Source organism: Dermacentor albipictus, chromosome 1 (genome assembly GCF_038994185.2).
Source record: "Dermacentor albipictus isolate Rhodes 1998 colony chromosome 1, USDA_Dalb.pri_finalv2, whole genome shotgun sequence".
In the NCBI taxonomy this organism is placed as follows: domain Eukaryota; kingdom Metazoa; phylum Arthropoda; class Arachnida; order Ixodida; family Ixodidae; genus Dermacentor; species Dermacentor albipictus.
In genome coordinates this window covers 195,531,047-195,553,573 of record NC_091821.1, presented here as the reverse complement: position 1 = coordinate 195,553,573, position 22,527 = coordinate 195,531,047, and the positions used below count along the sequence as shown (strand labels likewise).

At 50.5% G+C, this 22,527-nt stretch overlaps 1 protein-coding gene and 1 pseudogene across 3 annotated transcripts in view; one reads left to right on the top strand and one right to left on the bottom strand.

The window, feature by feature from the left end:
- Positions 1 to 22,527, top strand: part of zfh2 (Zn finger homeodomain 2) — a 343,365-nt gene that overhangs the window by 63,106 nt on the left and 257,732 nt on the right. For 2 of the 3 annotated variants that reach the window (XM_065426701.2, XM_065426703.2), the window contains exon 2: positions 22,085 to 22,258. The gene's annotated coding sequence lies outside the window, so the exon portion shown is untranslated. Of the gene's footprint in view, positions 1 to 22,027; positions 22,259 to 22,527 lie in introns of those variants that run through there. The other variant, XM_065426702.2, reaches the window with a different exon arrangement.
- On the bottom strand, positions 12,630 to 12,810 carry LOC135898058 (U2 spliceosomal RNA; annotated as a pseudogene).

The following is a 22,527-nucleotide window of genomic DNA, read 5'->3' as shown; positions in this document are numbered from 1 at the left end:
ACCTGACACGAAATATTAGACGTTGCGATATCGTTCGATATGCCATCATGTCAGCGATACTATCTCGGAAACCTTTGGAGTACTGATAGATAGATAGATAGATAGATAGATAGATAGATAGATAGATAGATAGATAGATAGATAGATAGATAGATAGATAGATAGATAGATAGATAGATAGATAGATAGATAGATAGATAGATAGATAGATAGATAGATAGATAGATAGATAGATAGATGGATGGATGGATGGATGGATGGATGGATGGATGGATGGATGGATGGATGGATGGATGGATAGATAGATAGATAGATAGATAGATAGATAGATAGATAGATGGATAGATGGGTAGATAGATAGATAGATAGATAGATAGATAGATAGATAATCAGTGGCGTGGCGCTGGAAAACGTGAGCAAACTGTGTGACGGTGGATGAATAGATAGATAGATAGATAGATAGATAGATAGATAGATAGATAGATAGATAGATAGATAGATAGATATATAGATAGATAGATAGATAGATAGATAGATAGATAGATAGATAGATAGATAGATAGATAGATAGATAGATAGATAGATAGATAGATAGATAGATAGATAGATAGATAGATAATCAGTGGCGTGGCGCTGGAAAACGTGAGCAAACTGTGTGACGGCAGCGGTAATTTTTGCGTCGTTAGTGTCATCTCCGAATAAAACATACCGAACGGCATCATGAGAATTAAGGCTGAAGCATTGACGAAATGTACCCATAATTGTTTATTTATTTTTGTATGGTAATTCAGCAACGCCACTGAGTTTATTCACTTCAGTCACGTTACAATGCCTTGGACTTTTTTAACCGTTATATTTCAACGGTGCTTTGACATGATTGCTTTAGCATCGTTGCCGAACTAGGCAGCATGCGGCTTGTTCCTTTTTTTTTTCCTAGTTCACCAGTGAGCTTGCCCACAATGTTCCGTGAGGATCGTTTCCCCTTCTTCTGTCGCACGAAGACAGCCTTCTCAAGGTTGCTCGTCAGCGCCGCGTCATTCCGACGCCCATGCTTCCAGCGCAGGCTCGTTGCAGTGCAGCGCTTCGGCAGCCAGCGAGGCGGTCATCGCCGGTCGGTCGAAGGTTACACGCGGCAGGGGAAAATGACGGAGGGAGCCCAGCGAAACGGACGAGGCTCCTAATGAGCGCGCAAGGTCCGCGGGCCGTGGCGGGATGAGTTCGACACTTTCATTATCCCGACGATCAACACTGGCGCCTCCGGCTCTTCACAGGGAGAACAAATTGCGAGCCGTGCGCGCGCGGAAGTGGCGCCGCCATAATGGCACGTGCCGAGGAGAAAGAAGCGAGCGCGAAACCGGCGCTCCGGGCGCGTAGAGTTCGGCGCTGCAGGAGAAATTAGTCGAGAACGTGGCGATTAATGGTACGGAACGGCTGGGCGAAAGCTGCGTGTAGCGCACGCGAGAACGACACATAAAATTGGACGCAGAGCCGCCTGTGGCGAGGGCGCTGCGCGGTGTCGCTCTCGGCGGCCGGGAGTATCCCCCTCCCATCTGCGCACGCCCTGTGCAGTTTCCACCAGTCGTCTCGCGCTTATGAAAATCTTTTCTTGCTCCTTCCCGTTTGGTTATTAGTGTAACGGAGAGAATGCAGAGGAGAATTTTCCTTTCGTGAGCGAAGTGTTTGCAGGGTTTTCTTGGCGTCCCTAATGAGATGTGCAGCTCCCAGCGGCAGCGCAGGCACGGGAAGGAACGGGCGGCGGCGCGCGTACACGACGGCCCCGGCGGCGCCAGCAAGAAAACGGCTTGAGACAATGAGCGCGCGCGGTACTTCGTCTGGCTTTGCCGTTTCTCGCGGGGCGCCATCGCTGCCTTCCTCTGTCTCTGTGTGCGAGTCTGCGCACAGCGAGTGTTTCTTCGACTCGTTGTGAAGGAATGAATAAAAAAGAATGAGACGGAGGGAGAGGGCAAGCGTGGGATGGCGCTCATGGAGATCTTCCGTTTTCTCATTTTTGTGACCACCCCAATGCTTTGGTTTTTGTACGCCGCTACGCTCGCTCGGTGCTCGCGCAAGTTTTCGACCATGGAGGAGCTCTGCCCGCTGCTGCGTCGCCTAATGTCTCCAGCTATTATCGCCTCATTAATTCGACAAAGCCGTCTCTTTCCTGTGGAGATTTTCCGTTGTCCCCAGCAGCGGACGCACGCGGAGCGGCTCTAACTATGCAGTTGAAGATGGTTGTCGGCCGCGGCGTTGGGGATTATGGGAGTCGCGGGATTAGTGCTGCGAACACGGTCTGAGGGAGGTAGGGGACAGGAAGATTGCGCCTCCCTGTGGTACCCTCGGTGCTCCTCCGGCCTAGCGCGGCCCAGCAGAGTATGCATGCACCACTGGGCTCAAGCGCGAAAAGCGCGGTTGCCGCACGCCGGGCTCGGTTGTCGGGACGAAAAACATGTCTGATGGATTTGAGGTTAACAGCACGGCCTACGGCCTTGTGTCAGCGGTGCAAGATCTAGTTCCAGGATTGAGCGGAAAGATATATACATTACGCAGTCATACCGCACTACAACCTACCCGTATGAGAATCAGTAGATCCTGTTTACAGAAAACTGCAAACTATAATGATTCCGCTGCTATTACCATTACACCTGATTATGAGGACACGTGAATAGAGCATTCTTGAGGGACTTCGCAACGAGTGATCTCAAACGTAAAACAGCAGGACTAGCCATCATAAGATGTCAATAGAATGAAAAGTTGGTTTAAATGCAGCTTACCTCATTCATTTCAAGTCGACGCTGTTGTAGAGTACTCCACATAAATAGAAAAAAGAAATTACCGAGCGAAGAAGTGTAAGTGGTTGCCTTGGGTACTTAGCATGCAGGTCGCATATGCTGTGCATTTGCGCAAAGATGGAAACCGTTGTTTCCTTTCCCTGGGGAAAAGGCCGTAGGCGTATGATTACAAACATCCGACATGGCTTCTTGGAACTTTCACTGGCTGACAGCAGCCAATATTTCCTAATTTGTTTAACTGCTGCAGAGTGACGCTTCTAGAGAGAGAGAGAGAAGGATGGCAGAGAGGTTAACCGGACTGAGTCCAGTTTCCTATCCTGCACACGAGAGAGAGAGAGAAGACATGAGTCTATATCGCATTTTCACATGCACTAAGCTAGGTGCAGCATGTCTACAGTCGGGCACTCAAGTCTGTTGCCTTCACGTAGGGAAGAAGCTCTTGAATCGCTTTCTGGGCTGATGAACTGTAAGGCCAGACTCCCAACTCTTTTGCGAACGTGCCCACACAGACGGCGACCTCTTACTGATATGTGTCGGCGGGAAGCTTTAGAGTTAGCCTCATATCACCAAATCATGAGCAAATTGCTTGAATGTCATCATTTTGATCGCTTCGTTCGATCAGCTTCCTGTCCTGTGACATGAGTGATTTTCCGGTGGTTCTAATAAAAAACGCGGAAAGAAGCACTGTGTCCTCAAAGTTCCGTAGTTTTACTTGTGCAAGCCGCGGCGGCCACGGTGACTTTTATACGCATTTACCCAAGTTTCTTTGTGAATGCCGAAGTAAACAGCGCGGTACGACCAGAGCAGAAGCGTTTCAGTGCCTGCCATCACTGTCTCGGCCGCACTCTACCGCCCAAAGACGCGTCCTCGACGGCGCGTCTCCGCCCGACCGCGGCGTCTCTGAGGGGCTCCTGAGCGAACTGGCGCTCTGCCATATCGGCGCTCTTCGAATAGAAATGTTCAGTCAATGCACCTGTTCCCTCCGAGAACCGTCTCGACAGATATTTATACACATGGGGTCAAAGCGAGCGTGCGCTTTCAGGAAATAGGAATATGCACCACACTGTTTGTGAATGTTCTCCTCTTCGCCCCCCGCATTTTCTTTTTTTCATTCTCTTTTGTCCTTTCTTTTGTTTTTCATTCTCGGAGCACGGCACACCGAGCCGATCGTTCGCATTGACAGCGCTCGCCAATGTCTCGCAACCGCTTTTACGGTATGTCATGACAGGACAGAGTTCTGCCCAAGATAACGCGGGGCAGGCGTTGCCCTGTCGAACGTTCGTACGCTCAGGGTGTTCGCGGCTGACTTCGTCGACACGATCACTTGATCGCAATGGCCATGGCGACTGTGACGTCACTCTCCTACTATGGCCATCATTAACGGCGTGTGTTCTCTCCGCGGCTCGCGCAAGACGTGCTCCGTTTCCTCGCCGGAGGAGAATGTGCGGGACACGTGGCCTCGCCGCAGGAGCGTGTGCGGGGGTGCGAAAAGAGTGACGCGGTCTGGTGGGCGCGCCGACCCTCGTGCAGCTGGCTGTTTGGGCACCCCCCGCGCTGCTCTGGGTGCGCGCGAGCCTTCCCCGGAGCCTCGAGTCGCGGGAGGCGCTGCGAGCGGTTCCCCAAAGCGTTCCTCCAGCCGGGCCAGCTTCATAATGCCGCTGCTCTGCTCTTAATTATAGCTTCGATCGGGCGCCTTGTTTTGCGAGGGCCGCCCGATTCCCTGGCGCTGAGCGGGGAGGAAGACGACGTCATGGCCGCCGCCAGCTTCCTCGCGTTCCTTCTCGCCTTTCGCCCTGCGCTCTCCAAATGCGTGTGTATTTATCTGCGCCCGCGTCGGCTCCCCATTTTCATCCACATAAATTAATGCCGCTCAGAGGCGCGTGGCGATTCGCCCGCAGACTAGGTCGCCCTCGCTCTCGCCGCCGATTTAAGCCCAGCGAGGAGGAACGTGCGCGCCCGTTTAATTAATTTTAATTTCGATTCTCGCCGTCCGGAGGCGCTCGCCGCGCCAGGGAGGGTGGCTAGGCGGGCGCACGAGGCGGCCGCGGTCCGAGTACCATGTGACCGACGACCGTCCAATGGCGCCGTGGCGGCCCACTTTGCAGTCCTGATTTAGGGGCGGCTCCGAATATTAGCGGGGGCCCGTGCCCTGACAGGTGCTTTAATTAACGCTGCGAACAAGTTATTGGACCTTGGCGCTGGCCCGGCCAGCCCGCTGTCTGTCGCCCCTGCTGCCCGCGATACGCCGCCCTCTTATAGAGTCTTCTCTGTCTTTATTCTTTCTCTTTCTTTCTTTCTTTTTTCTTCCTGCAAGTCCGGCTGCCGTTTCTTGCACTTCGACGTCTCCTCGCTCGCGCCGTGCCCAGCTTCTTGAATTTTCCGTGTTGCTGCTAAGGGACGCGAAGCAAAGTCACCAAGTCCGCGCGAGCTCGGCGCACTAAATAACAGGTACTCGGACGCACGAAGTTTACCTTTGCACCAGCCAGACCACGTCATGTAGTTATTTTTGAAGACGTGCACTTCTTGCTAGCCATTACTGAGCGAAATCGGCAGATCGCAAAGCAGTGAGACGCTGCATAAGGAATGTGAACGCTAAAGTTCTCGCTATTTAATGTTTTGAGGCTCTACAGACACAATGGGAAGTCAACTGCATAGCAGCCAGTCCCAGTTACCACGACACAGCGCTGTGTCTGACTCATCCGTATCTTCTGCGTTTTTCAGTATGGAAAACAGTGCTGGCACCTAGGCAGCACTTGCGCTGATGAATTCTTTTTAACTTGTTAATATGCATCGACAACATATGCGACAAGAACCTAATATGTTCCTTCTGAGTGTATTTGGAAGTTCTATAAAGAAAACCTAAAGCGCATGGTCAGCTTTCATTTTGACATTGTTCAGGAATCAACTCTCGCTAGCGATTAGCTGTACGCACTTGAGGTTCCTGTCTTGCGCAACGTGCGAGCAACGTTCTCCTAAAAACGAGTGCCCTCATGACACCTCATGACACTGAGGTTATTAGAAACGCTGAGAAATTGTCCTATGGTGCTCTTGTTGTGTCTAGTTACATCGTCGGTGTTATGATGATATACTTTATTGCTGGCATGCTACGGGTGATGCCGCGAATGCACTTCGAATGTACCGTAACACCTATCGCTGTGAAACGAAGAGTAAATGGTTCAGTAGCCAAAGAAACCTTAATTTTCGCCTCAATTTTTCTGTACGTGTAGGTAATTAAATACGCCAAGCTTAAGGCAGTTGCGAAAATCGCCTGGTCTAAGCATTCACCTTTACCACGCTTCATTCAGGTGAACCGACGTAGACGTCACAGGGGCCTTTCGACACCTATTTTAGTGTCAAATTACCCTGTTTAAAAAAGAAATCATATTGGCTAAGTGCCACCCTTTTACGTGCGAAACGCGTGGGGTTGAATTGCCACAACTTCGAAAATATGCGTCAGTTCACCTTTAGCGACTAATTAGTACTATTAAATTAAGCTGTATTAAGCTGTAAAATCCACTTCTCTTATAGCGAGACCGCCACTCTTAAAGCACGTTCACAGTGAAAGATTTCCGGTCATCCGGACTGGAAAATTAATCTACGTCGCGCGAGAGGAAAGAAGCTGTTGTCGCGCTGATCTGTCCGAGACCGACTTTCGTCACTGGGAGAAAATGCGTCGCCTGTCGCAAGCCAATCGAAACGCGCGATTACGAGAGAAGGGAGGAGATAAGGGCGGAAACTGCTCTCTGCTGTAAAGATCCGGGTAGCTGTTTTGCAAATGGCGCAGCAATGGCCGGTCGTATCTTTATTTGCAAGTATATCAGCCGGTGTTTAGTGAATTCGTTTCGTACTTCGGGTGAAGACAAGTCTTCATAGCGAGTGTATTATGCACTTGGACGATAAACTCCCGATACAGCTTTCTGTTGCTCAATACGTGCTACTTAAAAGTGTTTTTCCGAGCGTGAAAGAAGCCCGTAAATGCACGCAAAATTGCCGTGCGACTGGCCGCTCGAGGCACTTTACGTGTATTCGCGGACTTCCGACCTACACCATTCAGTTAGCTGGGGCATCCTGTATAAAGTTTGCTCGGTGTTACACTGGGAAGCTTCGACAGCGCGTGCTTTTCTTTATTATTTAATGTCAGTGGCTTTCCGCAGTGCGTTCATATGTCATTTCGGCTGCTGGCAGCAGAAGTAGCAAAGGCCCACAACTCCGAAGAACTTGTGACTGTCGTTATTCTAAGCATTCACTGCAAGAATGCATCTACGCTTGCCACACGTCTTTCCTTCCGCCGCACGCAGGGCTGCTTGCTCTGACACGATGCTGCCGTGTAGGCAGGTGAAGCCCAATACCCCTTTCATTGCCCGAGCCGAAGCGAGTCGCGCGGCCTCTGTACTTGTTCTTCGGGAACTGCCAGACTTTGCAGGAAAATAGAGTTGCGGCGTGAGTGCGGCAGCCGCCAACAAATGCTGGCTCACCCTGGCGGATTAAATAAGGTGGGGCGCGCACGCGGGCCGGAGTCGGTGAAAGGGGACATGCGAGAGCACAGCTCATACGGGACGCAGACACGCAAAAAGTTTGTCGTCGTTGTTCACGTTCCTTTGTGCGCCGCGGCGCTCGTTTTTTCGGGAAGGCCCCCTGTCGACGCACACGAGGGTGCGCGTGCTGAGCACAGGGGGGAGACTCGTGACCCAATTTTTTTCGAGGGGTGCGCAGAGAGGGCCTTCGGCCTCCACGGGGGCACAACGTGCATCGAGGGCGTCGCGGTGGGGGTCCGAACCCCTTGAGGCACAACTCCACCCCTTGCTTTCCGGCCCGCGTGCCGAATCCCGGACTTTTGGCTCTGCGCTCTTTCATATGTACATTTTTTTTTTTTATCCCGCCTAGAAGGGGAGCACGCGGCAGTCGGCCAAGGCCGCGCGTGCGCCGCGCGCGTGCTGCGCGCGTTCCCTGCACGAGCTTGTCGGCGGCGGCGGCAAGGTTATCCGCGGCGTCCCCCACCCCAGTTCCCTTTTGGCCCCGAGAGATGCGGTCTGCCTGGAAATGCGGAAGCAGATGAAACGTCGCCCTCGTGCTTCCTCCCTGATCCACCGCGTGCGCTGCGTCGCCGCCGTGCCATGGGCTAAGGCACAATGGCCGCCACAATTCAGTTCTCCCATCCCGATTGGCATCCCTTCGTGCCCCGCGAGCGCACTCCCTCGTCACTGAAGGTTGGCACTGTATCTCTGTAGGCCTACTTTTTTTGTTTCTTCCTTCCTTGCTCTTCATTCGCTTATGCTTTCGTGCAGTTTATCTCTTCTTTTTTTTTCTCAGTACATCATGGCTTCGTCTTATTGCAGTGATTCTCCATCCTTTACTCAACTCTTGATTTATTATTTTTTTTTTACCCTCTGACAACAGCAGTTAGTCTTCTTTTCATTCGCTCCTTTTTCCTGACTGTGTCGAATGTAACGTTTCGCGAATCGCCAGAGAATCAAGCCGCGAGGAAAGGAACACTCTCTGGACTCCGCACTGTATTGACGTTTCGTTTATATCCGGCGCTCATTGTGCAAGTCGGAAGGCCGGCGCTGGGCGAGTGGCGGGAGGAAGGTTGTCGCGAGAAGTGTGTCACTTCACTCGGCGAAAAATTGAGCGTGGAGGGAAACGGCGCCGCGGGCGCGCCCCTTCGGCTCGCCGCGCTCGGCTGGCGCTCACTGCTGCCGGCCGTGTAGGCGGCGTGCTTTGTGCGCTGCACGCTCATCGTCGGCCCATTCCAAAGTAATGAGCGCGCGCTGAGGAATGGGGGAAAATAAGAATGTGCCCGGCCGGAGACACTTTTATGAGTTCTGGCTACGCAGTTTTCGTCCGTTTTCTTTGTCCGTCGGCGCACTTGTGTTCTCGAACCAGTCGCGCAGACTGTGTCGCTCGAGGAGAGTCATTTTGTTCTCGCAGTCTGTCTTTGACGGCGAGGTCTGTCAGCTTGAATGACAGGCTCGAACGAAGGCGGGCTCCCGGCGCTGAAACCGAACCGCCACGAGGAGAACAACGGGCACCTTTTCCAATGTGCTCCGCATCGGAGGTTCGCGGCCGTTTTTAAACGCTACTCGACACCGTATTTTACGTGTGAGCACTTGTTGGCCTCGCCGGGTCTCCAAGTTTAGTCTTGTGGCGACGCCGTCCGCTGCCGAAGCGGCAGCGCTGCGCGGCCCCCTTCGACGAACCGGCGAGGAACGCGCGTGTCGGCTCGTTAGCTGCCGTGACGGAGTCTTGACAGCGCCGCGGAGGGCTTCGGCAGCGCAGACGTGACCTCAGCGGCCGTCGACGGGTCTGGACCGCGGCGGAACTGTGGGCGCCATTTGCGCAAAGGCCGGCATTAAGCGACGCAGACACAAGTGCGTTCCGGCCGAGAGGGGGGGGGGGGGGGGGGAGCGAACTCGCCATTGGAAGGAGCCGGCAGTGAGGCGCGCACAAACATGAGCCGCGTCCAGTCGCACCCCTGGGAGCCCGGGTACAAATCCAGCGCTGGAAGAAGTAAGTCCATAATCTGAGGGTTTCGGCGAGCGGTCACAGGGGGCCAATATGGAGCCCCGCACGCTCGCACTCAGCGGGGAAAGAGGCTGGCCGCAGCCGGGAAAGCGGCGCCGTTAATTCCGGGAGGCCGCTTAATTGGCGGCCTGGCGCGCGCGGTGGTCTTAGGCTGTCGCTCTTCGCGCCGATGACATAATTAAACACGCCAGCCGGCACTTCGCCCGGTCGCCGTTGCTGGCTTTTCTTTCCTGTTGCTTGTCTCTCGGAGTGCCCTCGAACCGCCTCGGGCGCAGGACTCTCTGGCCACACTTTGCTGCCCTCGGTGAAGATTGAGGTCGTCTCCCGTCTTGGTCAAAAGAATCGGCCTGCGAAAAGAACTTGCTGCGGGTATCGAGAAAATCGACTTGCCTTTGTCAAAACGATCCTCTCCGTTTGAACCAGATATAACGATGGAAGTGAGACTGCTCATGTCAGCGCCGCGGCAAACGTCACCGTCTCTTTGAAAGCAAAGGTAATGAAAACGTTATAATTACTGGTTATACTCAACTACGCCTATACTAAACTACGTAAGAATGAGAATGGAGCGGAGGTGCCAGCTGGCTGGTGAACGTTCATGCCGCACATACATAGAAAGGCCTATCGCACTTTTGACCAACTCTGCCATGGCGCCAAGCTTTCCTTATTCGATTGTGATGAACTCTAACGCTTCCATTTCTCAGTTCCAAAAGAAGTCCATACATGCCACGCTCAGTAAACATGGATCACACTTATCATTATCATCATCATCATCATCGTCGTCGTCATCAACATCATCATCATCACTTCTATTAATATTATCATTATTATTATTCGGTTGCGTCAGAATGGTGAAGCAAAGAAAATGATAAATAAAAGACAAGCAGGTTACCAAGCTAGGCGGAGCCCGGTTTACTATCATGCATTGGGAAAGGGGAAACGGCACCGAAAAATGAGAATAAGTTCACAGTACGCACGCACGCACGCACGCACCCACGCGCGCGCGCGCACACACACACGCACACACACACACACACACACACACACACGCGCGCGCACGCACACACACACACACACACACACACACACACACACACACACACACACACACACACACACACACACACACACACACACACACACACACACACACACAGGCAATTAAATGTTAAGTAACAGAGGCACTTGCTAGTACTCACTTAGTGCTAATGTCCCCTACTGTTGATGCGCCCTTGTGTGATTCAACCCGAATCCCATTTAGCCTTCTTACTATCATGCTTTCTTTCAGTCCCGCGGCAACGCAGTCTTTTGTAGAAAAAAAAACGAAATAATAAAGAATCATGTTTGTCGAAATTATATGAGTACCGAATGGTATGCATGCTACACGGATGCCATGATTCGTAGGCAGCATGTAAGACATTATGTTGAGAATACTTTAGAAGGTCAAGCTGTTATTTTAGTTTTCTGAAGAAATGATAATGAAGTTCAGGATTATTCGAAGGGAACTGTACCGATCGCGAACGTGGCACATGAAAAAAAAAAAAAAACATTGTTTTAATAGCGCGTTATGTAGCTTTTGAACGAAGGACTATGTATACAGGTTGTCCCATATAATTTGAGCCAAAGCCTTAAAAAAGAAAGGCACTCCGGGCGCGAGTTGAACCGAATGCATAATGTTGGCACTGGCCTAGAGTTACTGAAGCTATGTTTTTTCCCCCCTTAGCTAACGGACTAGTTATGTTTAATCAATCAATTTCCTAAGTATTGGCTGCAGACTCCAAGTGGGGTACGCAGAGTTGTAGAGCCCCTTGAGAAACCTCTGAATAAAATGTTTCCAACACGATATATCTCACGTGGTCCTTTTTTGCGCGTTCCAAAGAAAGCCCGCGAAATATGAAAACATACCACGTGACGGGCCGCTTGCGCACTGTTATTGTGCTGCTCTCAAGCGTGCGATGGATGAACAAAATCTTCGCCAAGGTCGCTTCGGCAACGCTCGACCAGCAGCATGCATTTGCACCGTCATGCGATAAAGGCCGCATGCCCAGAAACCTGCACCAGACATAACTCCCTGTCGCGGGCCTGTCTCGCTGCAGCCGACCTTGTTCATCCATTGCGCACGCTTGAGAGCAGCACAATAACAGTGCGTAAGCGCACCGTCACGTGGTATGTTTTCATATTTCGCGGGCTTTCTTTGGAACGCGCAAAAAAGGACCACGTGAGATATATCGTGTTGGAAACAATTTTTTTAGAGGTTTCTGAAGGTGCTCTACAACTTTGTGTATCGCACTTGGGGTCTCCACCCAATACTTAAAAAGTTGATTAATTAAACATAACTATTCCGTTAGTTATGGGGGAAAAAAAAATATAGCCTGAGTAACTCTAGCCCAGTGCCAACATTATGCATTCGGTTCAGCTCGCGTCCGGAGTGCCTTTCATTTTTAAAACTTTGGCTCAAGTTATGTGGGACAACCTGTATTTATTAGTGCTCCCGCATGTTCTTCTTAAGAGCACATAAAAATTACATAATGCTTACCACATTTGATGAATGGGCTTAGGCTAGAACCACCTTATCCACACGGCACTTTCTGTTCTCTTCTGCCCAGCGACTAAGAGCGCGGCTGTCTGCTGTCGTGCATATCCTTGTAGAAGTGTTAAGAAGGAAAAATTTTATTAAAGGGAACTTTTGACGCTAGACGATATCGATTTGTCCGGATCACACACCACCGCATTATTATTATTATTATTATTATTATTATTATTATTATTATTATTATTATTATTATTATTATTATTATTATTATTATTTCTCCTAGGAAAATTTTGTCCGCCACGTAGTCTTTTTGCTTGCTTATCTTTGTGGTGGTCATTTTTTACCCGCGCACGTTGCACCAGCGGCATTCGTTTGCGCAGCCGGCTCGCTAAACGAGGGGTAATAACGGCCCCTTGGCTTGACAGGCTGCGTTTTTCGAGGGCGTTCAGAAGTAGCGTAAAAGTGACGAGTATCCGCGTGGAGCCCAGAGGCAGTCGCGCTTCGCATGCACCTCGGCCACTCAAGCGAAGCGCACGCTATACATGGGCGCCTAGGTGGTCTGGCCAGAGAGGTACGCCTTTGGCTGGCCGCCGCGATCGCCCTGCTCTCCTGCATTGTTTGTTCATCCCTGGTTCGGAGTACGACCCCGTCTGGAAGGGGATGCCCTGATCTGAACCCGACGCGCAGCCAGCGGTGCTTTGCTTCTCTTTTCAGTCTGCGCCGAGGGTTCGTTTTTACAGAAAAGCTGTATGTGGGTAGTTCCCAGCGGATCGACGTCCGTTGACCAAAAACCGTGGGCCGATCCCCGAAGATAGTGCAATATCGGGCCGACCCGTGGCGAAGGTGAAGCAGGCTTCAAGCACTCCGCCAACTTGCAAAAACTACTTTAATATCGTGGGTCCAAATACAACTCGTATCAGATATTAAGTTGATAAGAACACATACTACACTTTGACCCGCGTCGGCCGTGCCTACGTTCGTATCGCCCTCTCTTTGTCGGCGTTCCAAGCGATTGCTTATCTCTTCTCCTTCCGCTCTCCCGTGGTGGCGGTGCCGTCGAAACGTCACGCATGTTTATTTATTTTCCTCCGGCTCCTCGGGGCTTCAGTTCCGTCGTCCACGCGAACGTATATAAATATCACGGTAAATGAGTCCGTACCTGCGTTCAAAAGTCTGTGTTACCTTTGTGTCTAGCGTACGCTAAACCGCATCGCTGGTCATCCACCTTCACGGAGTAGAATGGCTTGTGACTTTTTTTTTTTTTTGTTCCCACATTCGCGTAGCGATTGTTGATGCGCGTTCAGTTTTGGAAGAAAGCCTGTTCGATTTCGACATTACGTGAGATGGTACGCGAAAATAAGAAAGAATATACGTAGGTGATACATCAGTGCTTTGTAAACAAAAGCTGGTCTTAGGTCGCGCGCCCGTGACCAGCTTGCATGTGCAAGCGTCGTTTTTTTTTTTTCGCAGCGGCCGCGTCCGTCGCGTGCCTGCAATCGCGGCGCCGCTTTGTTGTCTCCAGCGTCGGCGAGACTCGTTGGCAGGAGCGCCTCGGGGCGGCGGTCGTTCACGCGGGCGTAAGGCGGAAGTCGGCCGGCAGAGGGCGACCCTCCGAGGCGCCGGCCAGCAGGGCGAGCGCCCTCGCCAAACAAGGCTCGGCGATTGATAAAAGAGGAGCGCGCGCTGCGCTGCAGCCGCCCGAGCTCGGACCGGCGCTTCGAACAGCAGCACCACCGCCGTCTCGCGGAGTGGAATCATGGCGGGTGCCTCCGTGATTAGAGAGGCATATTGCACTTAGCGCAGAAGAGGAAGTTGAAGATGGCGGAGAACTACGCTCGACTCCGAGCCCAGTAGGCGAGGAGGCTGGGATCTCGCCCCTTTTTGAAGTTATAATGAACATCTGGAGAAGGTGGGGAGTCGGCGCAGGCGCTGTGGCGCGCCTAGGGTCCTCGCCCGCCGTTCCTTTTTCCCTGGCCCGTCCGCAATCGTTTCCCTCTCCTGCGATAAAAAGGGGGAAAAAATAAGAATAATGCGTCGTGCAAGGACAGAGCGCCAAGGCGAGTCATTAATGCGGAACGAAAAATCTGTGCCCGCGATGACCGTCGGCCGCCCACGCAACGCGAAACACGTCCGCCTGCGGCTGGCGTGGAATTCCGGACCCAGCAGCGGTTCAGGTGTCGAAATGCGTGCGCCATTGCGTACCCATGTCGAGTACCCATTGCGTACCCATGTAGTACCCATGTCGAGAAGAACTGAATAATTAAGACAAAAAGAGGCTTTAGAGGAAGGCGAATAATGAGCAAAGCAAGGGGATCTTTCGAAGCTGGAGTTGCATTTACAATGGCAGAAATACTTATAATTGCAACAAAAAAAAAAGAAGGCTACTCGTTCTTGGCCGTAAGACTCTCAACATGTACAAAATTTTGCTGTGAATGTGAGCAGCCGTCATGATTGCTTAGTGGCCATGGTGTTGGGCTGCTAAGTAAGAGGTCGCGTGATCGAATCCCGGCCACGGCTCGGCATTTCGATGGAGGCGAAATGAGAAAAAAATGGCTGTGGCTTAGGTAAGGTTAAGCCCAGGATGCGAAGCATACTAGCCTTTATTTTAGTTGTTGAACCACTGTTTAGCCTGGTGAACTGCTGTTGCTTGGCTATATTTGGTTCGGCTAGACGAAGAAACAACTCATGCATTACTGCTTCGCCTTCAAGAGTGGAACGCGACAGCGTTCCCGTCGACCCGCCAAGGGGTGTAAGACAATGGGCTACAGGGCAGCGACTACGCGCCCCGCATTGGACGCGGTGAGCGTCGAGCAAAGCAGCGTTCGGCGCGGCAACGAAATGTGCGCCTGAGCAAGAGACGCACGCCTTAGAAACAGCTCGTTTCTAAGGCAACACCGCATTCACTAGAGGCGCTTTTGTACCGCTTTGAAGCATCGTACTCGTGGCTCAGTGGTAGCGTCTCCGTCCCACACTCCGGAGACCCTGGTTCGATTCCCACCCAGCCCGTCTTGCAAGAGTTGAGCCAAAGCCACTTCTCCTCTGTCGTGACGTCACGGTGTCACGTGGTTTCATGGCGACACCGCCGCGCCTGAGGAGCTGGGTTGAGCTCTCGTAATATGCTTCGCATAAAAAACACCCGTGTACTTAGTTTTAGGTGCACGTTAAACAACCCCAGGGGGTCGAAATTTCCGGAGTCCCCCACTACGGCGTGCCTCATACTCGGTATGTAGTTTTGGCACTTAAAACCCCATAATGTAATGCTTATAATGCGAGCAAATTCATTAGTAGTATACCGCTGACATCACTAAGCAGTTATCCTTATCAGGTGATGCGCAGATGATATAAGAAAGCAAGAGGAACGGATTCCCAATGTCGTTCGTCGGCAGCAGTTCGTAGGAAAGCGCGCTGGCCGATGATGAATTCATCCCTTCATGCGATGGTGACCATTCAACAGCCATATTGCTCTTTGTTTCTCTACTTCATGCACCGTCAGCAGACCGCATTGTCTGATATGTATTAGATAAAATATTAAACGAAGTAATATTCTTGCTGTTGTAGAACAAGCCGTGCTTACCGCGCTAACTCGAGAGAAGCTGCTTGAAGTGCATCGGTGCTAGTGAAAGAAAGTTAACCCACCAGTACCGACTTAGCAGACGTATGTTGGTCCCCTTTGTAGTATAAGGCCGAATTCGTGTCTGTTAGCTCGGCGGGACTAATCGAAGTTTTCTGCATAACACACACAAGAACGGGTGCACAGACGCGGTGTAGACACATTGGCTGTGGTTTACGTTTCAATCGTGCGGCGTGGTGGTCTGGCCGGGTAATGTGGCTCGACGCGAACGTGGCCCAGTGCTTTTGCACTCCACTGGTTGCGCCTTTAAATGAACTTGCTCGTATCGGGCTGCAACATTGGTGGTTATGGCGGTGCAATCCTGTTTTGTACAAATTAAAGTGCATTAGTTTATATATATGACCAGGTGCGGTGGTGAAATGAAGACAGTCGCAGGCGCAAGTTGGAATCGGTTGGGGCAGGACAATGGTGATCGGAGTCCGCAGGGAAATGCCTTCGTCCTGCAGTGGGCATACAATAGGCTGATGATATATATATATATATATATATATATCTGGAGCAGAAACAAAAAAGCTGCTGTTTCGCCTATGATGGAAAACAGTGATGCGACAGCTTGTCCAATATTACGCCCAGTAAGTTTGCGACTATATTATTGGTTCTTTATTAATGAATTTCGCGCGGTATCGGTTGAATTCAACATTCGCAAATGCGCACGTAAAATTTTTCTTCGAGAAGAAACTGCACTCATTGTTGCCTCTAGTCGGTGGCACTTCGTAGGTGGCATTTGTAGGCATTGTAGGCATATTGTAGGTGGCACTCCCTGGTGGCGGAGAAGCGAAGAGACACGTCTCCTTTCTTTGTCTTCTTTCCTTTACTGCCTTTTGCTTCTTGCCACTGGCTTCGTTAATTCTTTCATCTCGGCGCTGGTTTATGGATAAGCTGCATGAAGTCAGCCAATCATTTTAACGAGAGCTCAAGAGGCGAAGCACAGTATTGTCCAGGCGCAGTATTCTTTGCTGCCGCATTGCCGGAGTGGCTGAGAGGTAGGATCTTTGACTAGCAATTCTGTAGGTCGGAAGCTCGAATCTACGTGGTGCACTGAGACTTTATATCTTTGTAGAACTCTGGCAGTGTACTCTGTGACTCCTGCAACGGGCATCGGCGGATGTCAGATTCACTACGGGAATGATCCCCTAACAGTTGTAAAAATTTGTCTTCTCTTTCATTCTCTGAAGGGGCGTATATCCACACAAAACCAGCGCACATCTTTAAATCTTGTACAGGCGGTGTCTTTAGTTGTTGGTGTTAGTACCGCAAACATGTGCATTCTAAGCTCTATCGTCACAATTTTAATATTCTTTAAAGTGCATGCAGCCTAAATTCCGATACCGACAGTGAATATGCTTATGGCGGCGCTTTTCCTGCCGGTCGATTTAACCATGAAATTCGCCATGGTTCCCGTGTTGTTTGGCATTCAGAATAAATAAATAGCATCGGCGGACCGTTGTTCGTGCAGGTCTACTTTTCTACATTCCCACGTTTTTAGGACTTGTATTAAGGCAAGTTGTCGTGCATGAGGAGCGCGAACTTATAATGATGGTAGCGAGAGGAGCAGTTGCTTTCTGCTTTCTCGCCGACTGAAATATACACCAGCAACAGGGAAAGAAGTCCACCGAGTTTGTCCTCGGTGTTACAGGCTGCTTCCCCTCCTTTTTTTTTCTTTTTTTTGCACGCGCGATGAAAGGTACCAGACATAAGGCGGGGGTTGCCGTCTCAGAGCCTTTGCTGATATCACAGTTGAGCAGGACAGGTATATATAGCTATTACGAACGCGTTGTCCGGCAGTGGAACTGTTAAGTATATCTTTCCAATGCTCGTGTTTTTTTAGAGAACATCCAGCACGATCTTTCGCGGCACGCGTACAACACCTGAAGCAAGGTGGATCTGCAGTTGGCCCACGTTATGCTTTCTGCGCCGTTGCGCGCGCTGTACGTGTATAAGGCTATTATTTGTATTTTGTCCGAGACGTCTCCTTCCTCGGCACTGCCTAATGCGTGCTTCCCCAGAAGACCTTTAATGCCGCGTGCCATTCGTGCCCGCTGCGGTGGTTTGAGGGGCCGAAGTAGGCAAGGAGGTGGGCGCCTCGTGTGACTCGGGGAGCCGAAATAATGTGGACATTCGCGGGGCCATAATGCGCCGACTGCGCATCCTGTGCGCGCGGGCACCGAGTGTGTAGCCTAATGGGGGCCACACTCTGCGCGAGGGCGTTTCAGAGAGGTCCAGCTGCGCGAGATGTGACAAGCCGGGGCCCCATGAGGCAAGGCGCACACCTCTAGGTCCATTAGCTGCTCTTTTGTGACAAGGAGGGAAACTCGTTTCGGCCAGAGTGTACCTTCGCGGCGCCCAATTGTAGCCGAAACGGAACCGTGAGTCCGCTCTCACCGCGCGCGCTTGTTCGACTCATCTACCGAGCCCCCATCATCGAAAAAAAGAATGAATAGAGGACCGGAGGAGGCGAGTTCAGCAGGCATACTTGGGAGGGGGGGTCTCACGGCAGTAAGGGTTCAAAGAACAGCAGTGCCCGCCGGTTAACGGGGAGGCTGGGGGCAGGCAAAATGGTACCTACCTGGCGCTCGATCATGACAGGTCGCTGCTGCAAGATCAAAAACGAGAATGACTGAACAAGATGAAGCCGAAACAATGACTTCGCTGTCACTGGCCAGCGCTCGGCTCCGCTCGGCCGGCGCCCCCTCTCCCGCTGTTGCGCCCTCGCTCTCTCGGCGTCGCCTATCGCTTTTCTCACGGATCTGGGCGGCCATTTGTGTGCTCTGCTCGCGTCCCCAGCGGCACGAATCGCGCATTTTCCTTTTCGGCGTTATGGTGGAACTGCAGTAATTTCTGGCTCTGCTTTTTGTGTCCTTGCTTTCCTCGCGTGCCTCACCGCTCTTCGTGTTCTTCGACCCTCGTCGTGGCCAGCGCTTCTCTCCACGCCGCCCTGGCGCCCTCTGTTTTCGTCGTGCTGGCGGTATAGCCGCCCGCTCTGCCGTTTCACCGCGCTCGCCGCGTCCTGGCTCAGTTGCGGCGTCTTCGTTTTCTCCCCACTAGTGGTATTAGCGAGCTGCCCTATCATATACTTCCTTTCCCTCCCGTTTCAAACAATGCCCGCGCCGAAAGAAGAGCACCATTCCGCTGGTCCGTGCGACCTCTCCGCTCCGTGGAGCATCTCTAGCTTACTTACGGATGTTGTATGTGGGCGTTTTGTGTAGCTTGCGTGCGTCACATATCGCCACATGCCTTTTCTTTTATTATTTTCTCTTTTATTCACACTTAATAATAATAATAATAATAATAATAATAATAATAATAATAATAATAATAATAATAATAATAATAATAATAATAATGCGGCACATCGAATGGCCCCAGCCGCAACGAAAATAAACAGAGAAAGATTAATTGTTTCTCCAATGTAATTTGCATGTCAATTTCGTTGAATTGACTTCTTGGTTTTTTACTCATGTGTTAGCAGGTACTGTGAGCCAAGGCATCAAATCAGCACCGAATCGAGAAGCAAAAATTAACTAATTACTGCACAAATTGGAACTGAACTCGGGGGGATCTTATTTTCTTTTTCATTTGCTCAGGAACGATACCATGAAAATAACAATTGAAAAATATTTCTTGGTTCAAGTCGTCTGCCCTCTTGCGGTTTTCACAGATGCGTTGGCTACATCTCGGGATCCGAGCCGAACGACCTTTCCAGAATAAATAGAAGTGCGTGCTTTCGGCTTGTCCACGTGTTATAGGCGTCATGTGCGTTGTTGCGTGCGTCTTTTCCTTCATTTTTTTACTTCCATCTGAAAGTGAGGCGCCACGGTGAGGAACTGGCATCACAATTTAGACTGGTCTCCATCTAAGGCTTCGTAGAATGCCAACCCTAGCATTCCCTCAAGATAACGTGTTCTTGGGCTAGCTGGTAGATAATTCGTTAAAACCAGCCGTGTTGGAGTAATGGTTTTGGTGTTGTGCTGTTAAGCCGGAGGTCGCGGGATCGAGACCCGGCCGCGCGGGCCGTATTTCAATGGGGATGAAATGCAAAAAATACCCGGCCGTGTACCGTGCGTTGGGTGCAAGTTAAAGAATCCCATGTGGTAAAAATTAATCCCGAGTCCCCCACTACGGCTTCTCTCGTAATCACATCGTGGTTGTGGCTAGTAAAACCACAGAATTTAATTTAATTTTAATACTTGGTTAAACCATTGTAGCGCAAATAAAACGGACACGAAGAAACCAAGGCCAGACAACACGGACGCTGCGTGTTTCCCGGCCTTGGGCTTTGTACCTATTTTGTAGATCCTCCAAGTGCTTCGCCAAATGTTCCCTATTTCTACGGTCACTTCGATCGTATAGGTGTCTTAGGCGATTCTATGGAGCCACTTTATGGCATCCTTTGCGGGAAAACGTTAAGCGTACATTGAAATTGAAGAATGTACAATCAGAATCTATATCGTAGTTATCACATATTGCGCTTAGCGGTGCGGGGTGCCGTCGTAATTCGCTCTCACAAAGCGGAACATGAAATTGTTCCTTTTTATTGTAGCACACAGCCTGCGTGCGTCCACTCAGCAGTTGTCTCAGAATATCCGTGCTGAGGGGCCGTAGGCTGGCTACGTATTCAAAATGACTGCCGCCCAAACTGCCTTCCGTTCGAACTTACGGGGACTTGCGGCGCCTTATACGTTCTGACTTTGTGCAATTCCCGCGAATTGAAGGGCGCGGGAATATATATATATATATATATATATATATATATATATATATATATATATATATATATATATATATATAACATGAACTGCAAGTTCTCTGAAGCCGGACTACCGCAGCCGCCACTGACGCCACGATATATACTGCATGGTTCAGCGGGAGAACAATTTCAATACACTTGAAGGAGGCGACTCAGCTAGCTACACGAGAAGCAAATGGCGTTTCTGTCGACGTGAACAACTACGCCACCGTCGACGGCGACGTGGAAGCCTTCAGGGTTAACACCGTGTAAACAGTAAATTGAGAAGTCTTCGAGACTTCTCTACATGCCGATAACGATGGCGAGGAAACTGCCCAGGAGCTGCGGCAGCAGCGGTGTTCATATATGAGTTTTCATCTATGAGTTTTCATAGTGTCCTAAATACTCTGGCACATGTTTTTCTGTTTTCAACATCAAGGCACGAAAAAGTTTTTGGGCAAGCTATGCGAAATGTCAGGATTTGTGACAGCGGACAGATTCGCAGAGCACCGGCAAGGAACAATCACTCAATAATTTTTACAAGAGTCCATAAAGCAATACTTTGCACTGTGTAAATACAGAATATGTCTATTTTTTCATCATCCTTTTGGTTGTGGTGATGTTTCATTTATTGAATAGCAGATGTTTAGGGTTGTGGATCAATTTTGTTAGGACGAACTTCTGATAAGACGAACAGATTTTCATGGCCCCTTCGAGCCCGTCTTAACAGAAGTCTACTGTATATATAATAGACCAAACACATAGGCCTAACATTTCCAATTCTGACCAAGCACTTTCTCATCAATCACGGTTATAAGGTTATGCTAGAATTTGGCCGTAACCGATGCTGCCGCAAGCTTTGTCAATAGACCAATGATGCTTTACTCACTTTCTTATTACCCTTTACTTCTATTGTCTTATTTGATTAGCGTTTGTAAGAGAACTCAACAATGCCCGCTGAGTATCTCATTTAGGGGTTCCTATTGCCAATGATTCTGACAAATAAATTTTACGCAGCCTGTCATTTATTGTAAACTTAAGTACGTTATTTTTGAAATGCCTTCATCTGAGGCAGCAGAAATTTTGTCGTTATTGTTTAATGCGTAATCCGCTATATTTTCAGCTGCATTCATCGTAACCTTTGTACACGCGTCCAGCAATGCCGCTGACGCGCCAGGGTTACAACAAGCAGCCGACAGGGCAGCTGCACTCTGAGTGCGCAGCATTGAGATTGGCTGCCCAACCAGCCCTTTGTGCCACTTGACTCAAGTCCACCTTACTGGTTATCTTACAAGACGACCTTTGTTTATTCAGCGTTCGAATGGTATCTCGGCTGCTTTCCTCATGGATTCGGTGTTTCAACAACGGCGCTCCTTGCCGAGTCGACGTCTCCGTGCGCTAGCCTTGCGGCTGACGTGCCCCTCTTAAAAACAGCTACGTTCGCCTTTTTTTCTTGTACATTTTCTCTTCTGCGTCTCGCAGTGCCTCTTTTCGTTATCGTAAGCTTATAGATAACGCGGTCGTGCTAATCACTCTAATTAAATACGCCTCGGCCTGCGGCTTGTGGGATTGTGGCCCCAGAGCTTGGAACTTTTTCTCGTACCACGCGTGGAGGGGAGAGGGGGGGGAGAGGGGGCATTTGTCACTTTTTTCTTTGAGTCTGTATTTACTGCTTTTCTTGAGTGCCTCTTAGGTATCGCCATTTCCTTTGTGATAATGAGCCCGATAAATTGACGGGCAGACGAAAGCACCTCTAAATCCCTTATCAATCTTCTCGTTTCCTTTCTTTCGTTCGTTCGTTCCTTCTATATTTTTTTCTTTTCCTAATGCGAGGCTTTGCCACTCGGACGCTTATCGCGCTCTACCGCTCTTGTTGCTTGTTTCAGACTAAGCCGGTCTGCATGTTCTCGGATGCCTGGGATGCGCAGTTGCCGCTCGCCTAATTAAGGCAGCACCGCGATCCCGTTCTCCTGCCTACTTCTTCGGAGTGCCGAGGAGGCGTCAAGTTTTCCGGAACGGCTACTCCGCCGTCCTCAGCCGGCGGCCTCTCTGCGCACACGGTGAGCCCACTTACGTGTACGTTCGGGGTCTAACGGCCGCGAGTGCCAGTTGCATGAGTGCGCCGGCTTGGGCCACTCAGCGTGGCGCCAATAGGAACATGCTCGCATGCCGTTTCGAAACGTTTAAGCACCGGGTTTCACCGTAATGTCATAGAGAGTACAAAATGCCGTGAAAAATGCCGTGAACCTGCTGGGCCGCATATCGATGCTGCAGCGTCTTACCGTATAGGCTTGCTGCTCGCAACTTAAGTTCGAAAACTCCAAAGAAC